Consider the following 14,929-nt stretch of genomic DNA (forward strand, 5'->3'; position numbering starts at 1 on the left):
ACAGCACCAGCCAGCTAACTAAGCATGCACAGTTTATCAAGGACTACACAAATTCTCAGAGATAATGTAGTCAAAGTGCATATTAAGGAAAATACAGCTGCCCTTCTCACTGCTGAGGAAGAGAGAGAGAGAGAGAGAGAGAGATCGACCTGTTGTTTCAGTTATCTATACATTCATCGGTTGAGTCATACATGTGCCCCGACTAGGGATCGAACCCACAACCTTGAAAAGTCAGGCCGATGTTCTAACGAACTGAACTACCGGCCAGGGCACCCTCCACCGCCTCTCACTCAGCACCAGCCCAGCTAGTCACAGGGGAGAGAGCATTTTACATTTTAAGCTGCATCTGTCGGTTCCTCTGCGCATTTCTGCCAGCTCCCAGCCCATGCCCCACACCTTAGGGGCCAGTGTCTGGGCCCCCTCTGCCCCCTGAGTGGTCACCATTCTTTGAAGTGAAGACCTGGCTTTGCCTTTACAAGCAGCATCCGCCCTGGGCGGCTTAAATTCTACCTGAAACACCAGCTTTCTACTTCTGTCTGCGGGAAGGGAGATCGTTGTGAGAATTTGGGGTCCTCCAGGGCTGGTAACTGGGGTGGGGACTGGGCTGCTCCCCACGACAGAGACAATCCCACGTGGCCACTGCCTGATGAACCGCAGGGTCTGGGTCAGGGGCTCCAAGGACAGCCACGGGGTCTGGGGGCCTGGAACATACCTGGGTATGTTTGGACATATTTCTGGTTGGATTCTTCATCCTGGCTATAAAATATTCTTTCATAAGAGAAAGCAGTATATGAAAAGCACATTCTAGAATACAGATGGAAGAAAATGAATGATTCCCATCACCCCCCAAAGTGTCTCCCTCCTTCATCTCGTCACCTGTCCTTTGGACCAGCTGCCTGTCTGACAGTTGAGCTAACGGTGATTGTCTACACCTGTGCGTCGTTGCTTCCTGCGCAGACGCTCTTCCGTCCTCCAGACGGGCCACAATCCACTGTCCCCCCGTTGTTGGATGTGAGACTGTTTCCAGGGTGATTCCTGTGAATCTAGCACTTGGCGGTGATATACTAGCTCTTGATTCAAGTTCCCAATGTGCTCAGCCCTGGTGCCCTCCTCGTCCTAGATTTGGTTGCAAGAAATAAAACCCAGCATCGGTGGATTTCAGCAGGAAGGGAAAGGAGGCAGGACAAGGGAAGGAAGGCAGTGTGAACCGCAACCGAATCACACCCTATGCCCCCACCACCAGGCCCTGCCCTGGCCCGACGCTGTCCTAAAACTCTGTGACCTCCGCCATGGAGGCCTTGAACCTGAACCTGAGCATCCCACCAGCCCTACACTAGTAGGAATTTCTTACCGTGTCTGATTCTGTTCAAGACTGGCTCCCAACTCAAAATCCTGAGTTAAAAAAAAAAAAAAAGGAGGAAATTTATAAATGATACTATTTATAATGCCATCGAAAAAATCAAATATTTAGGAAGAATTTTAATGAACGATGCACAAGACACACACACATGCACACAATTAAATTAAAGAAGACCTAAGTACTGTAAAGGGACACATCCTGCTCATGGATTGAGTAACTTGATTTGCAAAGATGTCAGCGTTCATCATATGGATCTATAGATTCAATGCAAGCACAATCCCAGCAGCATGTGTGCGTATGTGTGTGTGAATTGATCGTGACTTATATACGGATATGCAAAGGACCAAGAACAGCTGAGGCCATCATAAAGAAGAAAAGGGAACTTAGACACTATATGTCAAGAGTTAGTGTAGCCCTGGCTGGGTGGCTAAGTGGATAGAGCATCATTCCAGCACGATGGTCCTTCTGGGATGCTAAAGGTCAGGTTTATTGGGTGAAAGTCAGAGCTGATGCATCTAGATGCCCGTGCCAAGGTCCCTGGGAATGCCCACACACGCCCTGATTTTCACAGCATGTGGACCTACGAAGGCTAATTAGGATAGTATGTCCGTCCTATCGAGGCCCTTATTGTCACAGCAAAAAACAAACAAACAAAAAAAAACAACTTTCTTATGCATAATTGCATATGGTTCCAGACTTACGACAACCTCCCTCTCTGTGGAAGGATTAGCAGAAAAGATGAAAGAGAAAAAGAGAGCGGGAGGAGGAAGAGGAAAGGACGGCAAGGCAGGAGTTGCAACTCGGGCTGAGAAGCTGAGACGTCTTCACGGAAAATGTCCGGTTCTGTCCTGGGTGTGGGTCCCAGAGAACAAACCGCACAAGATCGTCCCCCGGCGGGAGCACCTACTAGAGATGAACCTGCATTATCCTAATAGCCAGGACATGGACACAGCCCTGATCTCCACCATCCGACGGACGGATGAATGAAATGTGCTGCGTCCACATGGTGGAATATTACTCAGCCATGAAAAAGGAATGGCATACTGAGATGTGCTACAGAACAGCTGAACCTTGAAAACATTCTGCTAAGCAAAAGAAATCAGACACAAAGGACACTCCCCACCCCCGGCTCTACTGTAGGATTACATTTAAATGAAGTGCCCAGAGTGGGTCAACCCACAGAGACAGAGAGTACCGGTTGATTCTGCCTCCCGGGGCTGGGAGGAAAGGGGGAACGACCTCTAATAGGGACAGCGTTTCTTTGGCGGGGTGACAAAAATGTTCTAAAATTGATTGTGGAGATGGCTGCACAATTCGATGAATGTACTTGTTGGTCAAATAAGTTTTTAAATATGACATATATGTTTGCTCGCTCTGGGTGTGGGAGACAGGCTGTAAACTGGCAAAGTCATTATAGCCTGAGGCTTAGTTTTAAGACTAAGCTTTTCCCCACGCCCTTGACTGTTGCATGATGTGGGGTGGTGCACTCTCATGAGGAATCCCATTGTGCCTCAGATAAGTGACTTTGTATCAGAGACTTCCTTGTTTGTATATCGGCTCAAAGGTTTTGATTTCTACACTATAAACTGGGGCAGACCGGGAGCTTGCTCTCTCGGTTCCTGCTATCACCATGGCAGAGGCCTCCCTGACCCCTTGCCCTCTATGGGAAGAGCAGGTTTTCTGCTTTTCCCTTGGCTTCTCTTGTGGCTCGCCTGCCTTGGTGAGACGCCAATAAACAGGATGGCCCACCGTCCTCCGACTCCGCCGTTTCTTTACCGTCTGCCTGAATTCAACGAGAACCCGCACGTGAATAGCCACGATGGTGACCCCTGGCCATACAGTACTGAAAACCTTACACTTGAAATGGGTGAACTGTAGGGTGTGTAAATTATACCTCAATAAAGCTGTTTGTTTTGTTTCTTAAAGGTGAACCCTGCAATGTCTAGGTGCTTCATTAGACGCCTTTTCCCCCTGGGTCTCAGAGCGCAACAGAGCCAGCTCCGTGGGCCACGGTGTCCCCGTCTGTGAAACGGGGCTCAGGTGACTGTCCCCGGGGGAGGGGCGCTGCCGGGATGATTTCGGTACAATCCGCGTAGATGCTGTGCAGGTGGGAGGTCTCCAGAAGCAAGGCCGCTCACTCTCTTCAGCGCTGGGGCCACTCTTCCCCCTGGGGCAGCCTGGGTGGACGGTGAGGGGCGGCTTTCCAAGGTGGGCTCCTAGTTTCCCTCTCCCTCCTGCCCCCCCGCCGCGCGCACCCCCCCCCCATGACGGCCCCTCCTCCCTCCACTCCTCCCCTCCGCCCTTGCATGGGACTCACACCTTATCTTTCATCTCTTCTTCCCAAACAGCCTCTCTGACCCTGAAACCGGCCTGGGAATTCGCTGGTGGGTGGATTCCAAGCTTGGCCTCCTCAGCCAGTAACCAAAAGGGCAGGGGAAGGGGTGGGGGAGGCCCAGGAGGGGCCTCCCTCTGGAAAAGCCCTGATTCGTCTGCCGGAGAGCTACTCTGAGCTCCTCCCCACAGCTCCCGGCCCTGCTGTCACCCTCAGGGACCCTGGGGGGCTTCCTTCTGGCAGCAGTGGATCCCGTTGGCCAGGGAAGCCCCCACGGGGACTCTGAGCCTCGCGGCTGTTCAGGAAACACGGAGGAACCAGACCGCTCACCTGGGACAGGACTCGAAAGGGAGCTCAGCTCTTCCCCCGTTGGCTGGAAGTACAGAAACTCGGCAAGAGCAACCAGCTTGGCCCGTGTGGATCTCACGGGCGGTGATACAGCCTTCGGTTTTTTGTTTTGTTTTGTTTTGTTTTGTTTTTAATGGAGAGAGGCGTTGGTGGTGACTTCATGGAGTCTCCGTTTCAGAGTGTGGGGTTCACGCTGGGGCTTTGCTAATAAGGCCAGCGCTTCCTCCGGGCCCAGGACTGATCCATGCCGACCTGTTTAGCCTCTGGGAAGACCCAGGAGGCCGACCCTGTCTATCTCCACCTGACAGGTTGGGAAGCGGGGGGGGGGGGGGGGGGGGGGGGGGGGGGGGGCTCCCAGAGCCCAAGGCCACACTAACAGGAGGTGGCAGCGCTGGGTGCCGAGTGTGTCACTCTGGAGACCACGCTCTCCGCCAGCCGGCACGGCGCTGTGACCCTGGAGAGAGACTTGGAAATCATTCAGCCTCTGCTTTTTACGAGCGCACACCTCCAGACCCCCTCCATCTCCACCTGTGGTCTCCAACCGCCCCCCCACCCTTGTTCTTGGGGGGCGGCCTTTCTCTCCGCCCCTCCATAGAATTCCCGGTGATCGGTGGCAGTATGACTCACTACTTCTGTCTCTGCACAGGAGTGGCTGAGACAGGGACCATGGTGGCCTGCAACGGGCACCTGCCAATGTGACCAGGAACTCTCATTAAAAAAAAAAAAAAAAAAAAAAGTTATTTTCCATGCTTGACTTTTCAGGTCTCCAGAAAGCCCCTAGAGGCCAGAGGCCACAACTCAGTCAAGGGTGGGCCCTGTCCCTCTGCCCCTAAACATCTAACAAGCATGGCCTGACCCAGCCAAGTCCTTAGCGAATAGGAGGGTTCGATCGCCTATTGGGCGCTACAGAGCATGCCCCTCTGCCTCCCTCTCCCTCCCTCTCCCCCCCTCTCCCTTTCCCTCCCTCTCCCTCCCTCTCCCTCCCTCTTCCTCTCTGTCCTTCTCCCTCCCTCTCCCTCCCTCTCCCTCCCTCTCCCTCCCTCTCCCTCTCCCTCCCTCTCCCTCCCTCTCCCTCCCTCTCCCTCTCCCTCCCTCTCCCTCCCTCTGCCTCCCTCTCCCTCCCTCTCCCTGCCTCTGCCTCCCTCTCCCTCCCTCTCCCTCCCTCTCCCTCTCCCTCCCTCTCCCTCCCTCTCCCTCCCTCTCCCTCTCCCTCCCTCTGCCTCCCTCTCCCTCCCTCTCCTTCCCTCTGCCTCCCTCTCCCTCTCTCTCCCTCCCTCTCCCTCCCTCACCCTCTCCCTCCCTCTGCCTCCCTCTGCCTCCCTCTCCCTCTCTCTGCCTCCCTCTCCCTCCCTCTCCCTCCCTCTCCCTCCCTCTCCCTCCCTCTCCCTCTCTCTCCCTCTTCCTCTCCCTCCCTCTCCCTCCCTCTCCCTCTCTCTCCCTCTTCCTCTCCCTCTCTCTGCCTCCCTCTCCCTCTCCCTCTTCCTCTCCCTCTCCCTCCCTCTCCCTCCTTCTCCCTCTCCCTTCCTCTCCCTCCCTCTCCCTCCCTCTCCCTCCTTCTCCCTCCCTCTGCCTCCCTCTCCCTCTCCCTCCTTCTCCCTCCCTCTCCCTCCCTCTGCCTCCCTCTCCCTCCCTCTCCCTCTCCCTCTCCCTCCCTCTGCCTCCCTCTCCCTCCCTCTCCCTCCCTCTGCCTCCCTCTCCCTCCCTCTCCCTCCCTCTGCCTCCTTCTCCCTTCCTCTCCCTCCCTCTGCCTCCCTCTCCCTTCCTCTCCCTCCCTCTGCCTCCCTCTCCCTCCCTCTCCCTCCCTCTCCCTCTCCCTCCCTCTGCCTCCCTCTCCCTTCCTCTCCCTCCCTCTGCCTCCCTCTCCCTCCCTCTCCCTCCCTCTGCCTCCTTCTCCCTCCCTCTGCCTCCCTCTCCCTCCCTCTCCCTCCCTTTCCCTCCCTCTGCCTCCTTCTCCCTCCCTCTCATGCAGTGGGTCCCAGCCAGCGGGCCACAGCACACCTGTGCCCCCGCAGGAGTGTTTACAACGTGCAACACCTGACTATTCAGGCCGGGGCCCTGATTTTCCTTCAGATTGTCACATAAAACAATAACAATAGCCAACACAATAGCCATCCAGTGTGAGTGAATCAAAATTATACTTTTTTTTATCAGATCGGCAAAATGCCACAGACTTTTTAATTAGTTTCTGTGTGGCCACAAGATGCAAAAAGGTTGAACCTCGCTGTGATAGTGAGTTGGATGGTGCCCCCCAAACGTGTTCACCTCCTACCCAGCAGAGCTTGCGCACATGGACTTATTTGAAAATAAGGTCTTTGCCTGACCTGTGGTGGTGCAGTGGATAAAGCGTCGGCCTAGAATGCTGAGGTTGCTGGTTCAAAACCCTGGGCCTGCCCAGTCAAGGCACATATGGGAGTTGATGCTTCCTACTCCTCCCCCCTTCTCTCTCTCTCTCTCTCTCTCTCCCCTCTAAAAATGAATAAATAAAAAAATATATATATAAAACAAAAAAAATATAGTTGCTGCTTTAAAAAAAAAAAAGAGGCCCTGGCTGGTTGGCTCAGTGGTAGAGCGTCGGCCTGGCGTGCGGGGGACCCGGGTTCGATTCCTGGCCAGGCACACAGGAGAGGCGCCCATTTGCTTCTCCACCCCCCACCCCCTCCTTCCTCTCTGTCTCTCTCTTCCCCTCCCGCAGCCAAGGCTCCATTGGAGCAAAGATGGCCGGGCGCTGGGGATGGCTCCTTGGCCTCTGCCCCAGGCGCTAGAGTGGCTCTGGTCGCGGCAGAGCGACGCCCCGGAGGGGCAGAGCATCGCCCCCTGGTGGGCAGAGCGTTGCCCCTGGTGGGCGTGGCGGGTGGATCCCGGTCGGGCGCATGCGGGAGTCTGTCTGACTGTCTCTCCCCGTTTCCAGCTTCAGAAAAAAAAAAAAAAAGAAAAGAAGGTCTTTGCGGATGGATTCAAGCGGAAGATCTTGAGGTCACCTGAGATTATCCTGGTGGGCCCTAAACCCAATGACAAGTGTCATTCTAAGGGACAGCAGAGGAGAAGACACACTGAGGAAAAGTCTGAAGGAAGACAGAGCAGAAACTGGAGTGACGCAGCCATACCCCAGGGGACAGCGGGGGTCCCAGAAGCCCGAGCAGGTGAGGAAGGACCCTCCCCCGAACCTCCAGTGGGAGCCTGGCCCTCAGTTTGGGCCATGGTCTCCAGGCTGTGAGCGAATCAACGTCTGTCTGTCATTTTAAGCCCGCAGTCTGTGGTCCTTGGTCATGGCTGACTTAGGACTCGCCACCCCGCCCCGCTGAGCTTACAGTGTTAGCCTGCCGGCCTGCTGCCCTCATTAATGCTGCATTTTGCTTGAAAGCTTTTCAGCTGATGTTTCCAGCTGTGTCTTTGGGTTAGAAGGGGACCAGACAACTCAGTCCAAAGGGGCAAAGGACAATGGCTGCCCCGAGTCCTGGGGGTGCAAAGGATGTCTGTCCAGGCTGGTGAGGTCATGGAGCCCTCTCCTCCCAAGAAGCTCCAATGATTCCTAATGTATAAACCAGCCTTCCTGACCCTCCCCACCCCCCTCTGCAGCAGGACCTCAAGGGCAGGCAGTGTCCCAGCCATGGGCTGACGTTGCCTGTGTGTGTGTGTGTGTGTGTGTGTGTGTGTGTGTGTTTCTGAAGTGAGAAGCAGGGAGGCAGAGAGACACTCTCACATGTACCCTACCGGGATCCACCCGGCATGCCCACCAGGGGGCGATGCTTTGCTCTTCTGGGGCGTTGCTCGTTGTAACCGGAGCCTTTCTAGTGCCTGAGGCTGAGGCCATGGAGCCATCCTCAGTGCCCGGGCCAACTTTGCTCCAATGGAGCCTTGGCTACAGGAGGGGAAGAGAGAGACAGAGAGAAAGGAGAAGGGGAAGGGTAGAGAAGCAGATGGGCACTTCTCCTGTGTGCCCTGGCCGGGAATTGAACCGGGGACTTCAATAGTCCGGGCCAACGCTCTACCGCTGAGCTAGCTGGCCAGGGCCTGATGGTGCCTTCTTAACAGTGACCCTTCTCTGTTTCCAGCCTTGCCACTGGCCCACACATACCTCTGGCCATTTTCACCTGTAGTGGCCTCCCCTGTTCTGCCTGAGCAGAGAGTGTGACTCCTTTCATGCAATGCGGCGGCAGACATGGAGCCCCGGCCACCCAGAGACCTTTCCGACCCAATGGAAACCCTCCCTTTCAGATCTGTCCCTCATGCTTGCATAGACACTTTGGCCTTTAATTAACACGCTTCCTTTTTAAATCAAGTCTATTACTCCTTTTGCAAGATGGGAAGGTCAGGTGGTTACATTTTTTAAAACTGTATTTGAAGTACATTCTATGGTTTAAATTGCACGTCCAGAGAGCTTGGGAGAAGTCAGCACATAGAGAGCTTTTAGACTAGAAAGACATTTTTTAAAAATTCTCTTTCTGAGTATAAACTGAAATGTTTAATTAATTCCACGCCCCGCATGCATCACATGGCCTTCGTTCTGCAAGAGAACAAATACATGAATGAATAAACATAACAGGCCTTGACATAGGCCAGGCCCTGTGCTAACTGCTTCACGCGCATTACCTTAATTACTCCTCTCCTTGGCCTTGGGATGTGCTGGGGCACGACCATGCCCCAGTTTACAGACGGGGACAAAGATTTGTCCGAGGTCGCACAGCTCCTGGCGGATGTAGGTCTGTCTGTGTGTGACACTCTAGTGCAGCCTCACAAATATGGCTGCACGCTTCCTGGCAGCTTGAGGAAGAAGTTGCTTGCTTTTTCACATGAGTTCTCGGAACAGCAGCGTATAATCCTGATCAGCTCAGAAGGACCTTGGGAGCTGTTCTGACAGTGCCACGACACAGAGGGCAGGGCAGCCTGGCAGTTCGGGGCATGGGTCTGACTGTCGGGTCCTCACGGTCGCCAAGGCTGTGAGCCTGGGCAAGGCAGCTGTGCCTCAGTTTCCTTAACTATTGAGCACACGGGGTGGGGGAGGGTTTGCTGTGAAGATTAGGTGCAAGAACAGGGGTGGGCTTTCTGGAATCAAGGGTGGGGACAAGAGTGAAGGCTTTTTCTCCGATCCCCGCAGGAGTCCGGAACAAAGGGATCTGCTTCCCCTGCACTGGGCTGAGGGGGCTGTCACAGTGATGGGCGAGAGAGTGTCTCCAGCAGCCCTGTCCTGGCTCATCCCCATTCCTGCCTCCACGTGACGGTGGCCGGCACAGTCCAAGACAGGATTCCAAGAGGTGGGACCCCAAGAGGTAGCAGCAACAGGAGAGTATTCAGAATGCCTCTCCCCCAGCCAAGGGGGGTGTGTCACAGGGGCCCCATCAGGCAGAGGCAGGCATCCTCTCGGTTAAGGTCAAGAGCTCACAATGCAGAGACACACTTGACTCTCCACCTTGAACTGGCCTCTCAGGAAGAAACCTGCAGGACAGTTTTTCATAGTAACAGCCAGCGAACAAATGTTTTCCTACGCACTAAGCCCCCCCATTCTGCTTCCTGAGCAGGCCGGGACTGCACCACAACTGATTTCCTAAACTTACTTTTTGTTTTTATTTACTGATTTTAGAGAGAGCGAAATAGGGATGGAGGGAGTTGGATGTGGGCAGGGAGAGAGAGAGAGAAATATCAACGAAACATTAATCTGTTCCTGTGTGTGTTCCTGTCCGGCGATAAAATAGGCAACCTTTGCGTATCCCGGGCAGTGGTCCCCAACCTTTTTTGGGCCATGGGCCGGTTTAATGTCAGAAAATATTTTCACAGACCGGCCTTTAGGGTGGGACAGATAAATGTATCACGTGACCGAGACAAGCATCAAGAGTGAGTCTTAGACGGATGTAACAGAGATGACCAGATGTAAAAATCTGGTCATTTTTAAAAAATAAAACATCGTTCAGACTTAAATATAAATAAAACGGAAATAATGTAAGTTATTTATTCTTTCTCTGGGGACTGGTACCAAACAGCTCACGGACCCGGTACCGGTCCGCAGCCCGGGGGTTGGGGACCAACCAACCAAGTTATCTAGCCAGGGCTGATTTTGATTAATAAAGAAAAGAGAATAAAACCACTGGACAGCCGCAGCTCTTCTGTGCTGTCACTGCTGGGAAGTCATAATGGCCACGGGTCTGGTTCAGTCACGTTCCTCAGATGGACAGTCACCTTATTATGGATTAACAGTGGGGCCGGAGCACCTTTCCGGCCTTTGTAAAGAAATGTCATTGCGCCTGACCTGTGGTGGCGCAGTGGATAAAGCGTTGACCTGGAACTCTGAGGTCACCAGTTCAAAACCCTGGGCTTGCCTGGTCAAGGCACGTATGGGAGTTGAAGCTTCCTGCTCCCCCCCCCCTTCTAAAATGAATAAATAAAATAATGATAATAAAAAAAGAAAGAAAAAAAGAAATGTCATTGCATCGACAGTACTACTCCTTGTTACGTAAAGAAAAGCAACTCCTATCTCTACTTCGGAAGACGGCTGGAGGGGCACCGTGGCTGAGCCTTGCGCCCGCGGTCCGCATCCTGGGAGGTCCCTACGTGCTCAGCGCAGCGAGTGCGCGCCTTCTCCAAGCCTTACGGTAAGCGCGGCGCGCAGAGCAACCACGTGGCGGCAGAGCCGAGGCCGGGCGGGAATGCGTGGAATGCACTGCGCGGCCCAGCGCGGCTCGGGAGCCAAGGCCTGGGTTCCCGCAGCGCGCGCTCCCGCCTTCCCTCTCTTCCCAGACCGGACGCACCCCAGCCCTAGGCCCCGCCGCTTAAGATCGCAGGGGCAGGCCGAGCCCAGCAAGAGCGCCCTGGCGAGTGTCGGGGACTTTGAGCGGCCTATGCGACCACTCAAACCGCACGCGCCCAGAACTCCCCAGGAGGTCCAAACTCGTGTCCCGCCGCCAGGCCCGACGGGCAGGGGTGCAGGGTGTTAGGTATGCCACCCCTGCTCTTTCACCTGAAAAAAAGTCCCTCCGCCACCCCGCCTGGCAAGTGTCCGGAGTCCTAGAACTCCGAGGATCCCCATAACCAAGACCTCCCCTTCCCGCCCCGGCCATCCGTCCCTCCATCCATCCAACCACAGGGCTATGGCGAAGGATAGAAACTCGGGCGTTTCGAGGGCAGAACGAAGCTGACTGGAAGGCAAGAGAACGCGGGGTCCTCCCCGCAGTCTCTGAGAAAGGGCGAGGATGGGGCCGAGTGACAGGTTCTAGAGGCGAAGGGGCCCCAAGTCCTTCCTGGGCAGGGTGGGGACGCCGCGGAAATCGAAGAGGATCTTAGAACACGTCATCCTGCAGGAAGGTCCGGTTCCCGCAAGCCGCCGCCGCAGGTTTCCGAGACCCCCGTGGGTCTCTGCAGCGGCACCCCGTCCAGGGGAGGGGGCAGTGTCTCCTCATCGTCGAGTGGGCCGCAGCCCTGCTTGCTTGATTTGCCGGGGGAGACGTGGCCTCCTAGGTCATTACCCCCACCCGCCTCCGGATTTGTCTCAGTTGGAGGGGGTTATCTTCTCAATCTGGGCACCCACTCCGCGACACTTGATCAGCGACAGGCCAAGGGCCTGTACCAAGAGGCCAGGAAATTCCTAGTGGACTTGGGGTTTTAGGTGCACCCGGCGATGCATTTTGGGGGGCGAAGGTCAGAAAGTTAGAATCTTTACCTCAAAAGCGAACCCTTTCCCTCGGATCCCGGAGGCAGAGGGAGCCAGCCCCCTCCCATGCCTGTTAGGGTTTTCTTTTTAATTCCCACTCACACCTCGTACGAGGCCTTCGTGGGCAAAGGATGTCCCTACCCCGCATTCTGCTGGATCAACGACTGGGGTTCAGAGAAAGTGGGTAGTCTGTGTGTGGCTGAAATTAATCAATCAGAGACATCTGTCGGAGACTTGGGACGGTGGGAGGTGCTGCGGCTGCCCCTGTGCTCAGCTTGTGACTGTCCTGGGTGTGCTTCTGGGCCAGTGACCACAGCTTTGGGGCACCGTGGGTCCTCACTGCGTAGCCCAGGCGGAGCTACCGCAGCACGCGGACCGCCCTGCGCGCCCCCAGAACGAGCTGACGGTCTGGGGGAAGGGGAGCCCGGGCGTTCCCGGAACCCACAGCCCCCTCATTCGGAAGCGCTTTTCCAGGGCGATTTAAGGGTTTAACAATGGAAAACTTGCGGAGCTGGAGCCAAGACCTTTAAAGTCGCCGCCAGGTATACGGCTGCAGGTGACCCCACCTGGGTGCGCCCGCCTCCCACCCCACAGCCTTGTCCTCTCGGGGAAGGTGAGTGCGGGAGGTCGACACTTGTGGAAGATCTCTATTGGGCCCTGCACCCCTTCGCCAGAGCCCCCCGCAGGACGGTGCGCAGCCGCGACACATCCCTGGTATGCGCCGCGGCGCGCCGGTTCCTGAATGAACGCGCTCCCTTCCCCCGCCTTGAATGAAGGTTCCCACAGCCAGGGACGGTGGCAAACGTGCCAGCCGCGGAATTCGCCCTCACGGGACCGACGATCCGCCCGAGCCGCGGTCACCCCCGTGGGGGGCCAGGGACCGAAGAAAGCGGGAAGGTGATTTAAGTTACTTTGGGATTTTCTTTCGAACTAACGTGGTTTCACTACCGATTGGGTCGCCGGCCCTTTGTTTATCTCCAAATGGTCACCCAGAAATAAGCGCAGAGCACTTTAAATGAGCCCAGAACTCGAAGTTCCTGCTTCGTGGTGTGTTTTTTTTTTTTCAAGGCAGTACAAAATTAAAACTGCAATAGAAAAGTTTTCAATAGTTACTTTTCTTAGAATTATAAAATCAAAATGCATCCTCTGCATTCCTAGAAGGAAGGAGCAACCTCCAAGGGCCCAAGGCTGTTGGCCCCCTCGGGGGCTCTGGGTAATGAAGAACTAGGCTTCCTAGTGGGGGCTGGGCGGCCAGCGCTCCCCGGCGGGCCCCAAATTCCAGCGTCTCCCCCGCGGGTTCCTGGACGGCTCTTCACGCTCACTGGCCAGGCTTGCACTTTTGCGCCCGTCCCTGAGCGGGGAAATCAACGAAGTTCCTCGTTGAGATCTGCCGGGCCCGCCTAGTAACAGCGCCGCGCCCCCATTGGCTCATGCTAATTTCAGTTTCCTCTGCCTTTCTCCCGGGTTGGGGGGAAGCTCCCTCCTGGACCCCGAGCCCGTTTTGCCGGAGTGGGCGAGCCTCTTTATGCCCTGCTGCCCCTCGCCATCGCACGCACGCCTAGGGCCTGGCAGGGGCTCACATGGGGCTTCGGCCCCCTAACCCCCCGGGACGGGAGCTGCTGGGTGATAAGCACGAAGCCCCATAAATCACCCGGGCGGCCGCCGGGTCGGAATTTATGAATGAAAAAGCAACCCTTCCGCCCTCGTGCGCAGGCTGGTGCTGCGAAGCTCCCGCGTGCCCCCGGCCAACGCGAGCGTGGGCGCCGGGGGAGGGGGACACGCGGTGGGTGCTCCCTGCTCCGGCCACCCACGACTTCCGAGGCGTGAGCCGGGGGTAATGACCCCCCCCCCCGACCCAGAATATTTGTAACCCTAATTCCCCGCGGGGGGTGGGGTGGGGCGGGAAGAATCAGCCCCGAAAGTGGGGGTGCCTTGCCTTGGTGCGTGCGACCTTGCAAAGGGAAGGGAACTTTTTGTCCGTTTTCTTTGAGCCTTTACTGTTAAGGGGACACGGTGGGTTTATGACAGTAAACTGTATTCAGAGGGAAGTAAATGAACAGTTCACTTAATTAGGGGCAGGTAGTGTAAAACTTTTTAAAAAGGTGTTAAGATTGGGTGAAATGTCCTTTTTAAAAATTAAAAAGATGGAATATAATAATAAAATATTTATGTATTCTTTTATGTCAGTAAGTTTGCTATAATATTGGGGACCCTCTCGTATAGTCACGAACATATATAGATTTTTCTTTAAAATCATCAGATCAGTACACCCATTTCTTTAACTTATAATTGTTCAGATTTTTGTCAGTCCCTGCCATCCCCCCCTCAGCCTCATGACCGCAGCCCCGGGCAGATTGTTAAGGTGAAAAGAGGTCCACACCCGCAACCGAACCAATTAGGAAGTTTCTGGTGGTCTTGTCCAGGCAGAAGGGCAAATAGTATTTCCAGCGATTTATTTTAATTTTTAATTTAAAAATGAGACAAGACAGGGACCACTGTTTTTGCTGCCCCGGGAGGGGTGGGTTGAGATTTGGGGACCCCCGCAAGGCTGGACGGCTACTGCAGAAAGACAGCGCGAAGATACCCTCAGCGCAGAGGACAGGATGAAGGAAATGCTGGCCACCATCTTGGGCTGCTGCTGGAATTTTCGGGCATTTATTTTATTTTATTTTTTGAGCGAGCGCATGCTAAGCTGAAATCTCTGAAACGTTCAGGGTTACCCCCCCTGGACATTTCTAACGACCCCCTGTGCACCGGAATGAAGCGTCCCACAGGGTCGTGGGCTCTACCGGGTGTCTCTGTATGTTAAATGATTCCTGAAATTTACACGTGTTAATGAAAATGAAAGGAGATGTACACACTGAGGTTCCTTGGCCGCCTCTCCGCCCGTGGGTGCCCTCGTGGCGTTCTCGGAAATGCGCCCATTCTCCCGGCTCGGATATAGGGTGTCGCCAAGTCCCATGGTCCTCACTCCATGCGGTCTTTCCCCCCACCCCACCCCACCCCACCCGCCTGCGTGTGGCCTGCCCCCCCCCTTCCAGTTGTCCCCCTCTGCGGAGCCACCTCCACTCTACCCCTCAAATCCCAGGGGACCCACTCCGGGGAAAAGCCCTCCCTGCACCCCTCTTCCCGGCCGGGAGAAAGGCTGCCTCGGGCGATTTGCATTTCTATGAAAAGCGGGCTTCGGGGGCAACTGGGCGGCGGGACTCTAGCCCTCGCCGCTCCCCGCGCTCCGCGCCCGCGCCCCCTC

The sequence above is a fragment of the Saccopteryx bilineata genome, chromosome 1 (assembly GCF_036850765.1).
Source record: "Saccopteryx bilineata isolate mSacBil1 chromosome 1, mSacBil1_pri_phased_curated, whole genome shotgun sequence".
NCBI lineage: Eukaryota > Metazoa > Chordata > Mammalia > Chiroptera > Emballonuridae > Saccopteryx > Saccopteryx bilineata.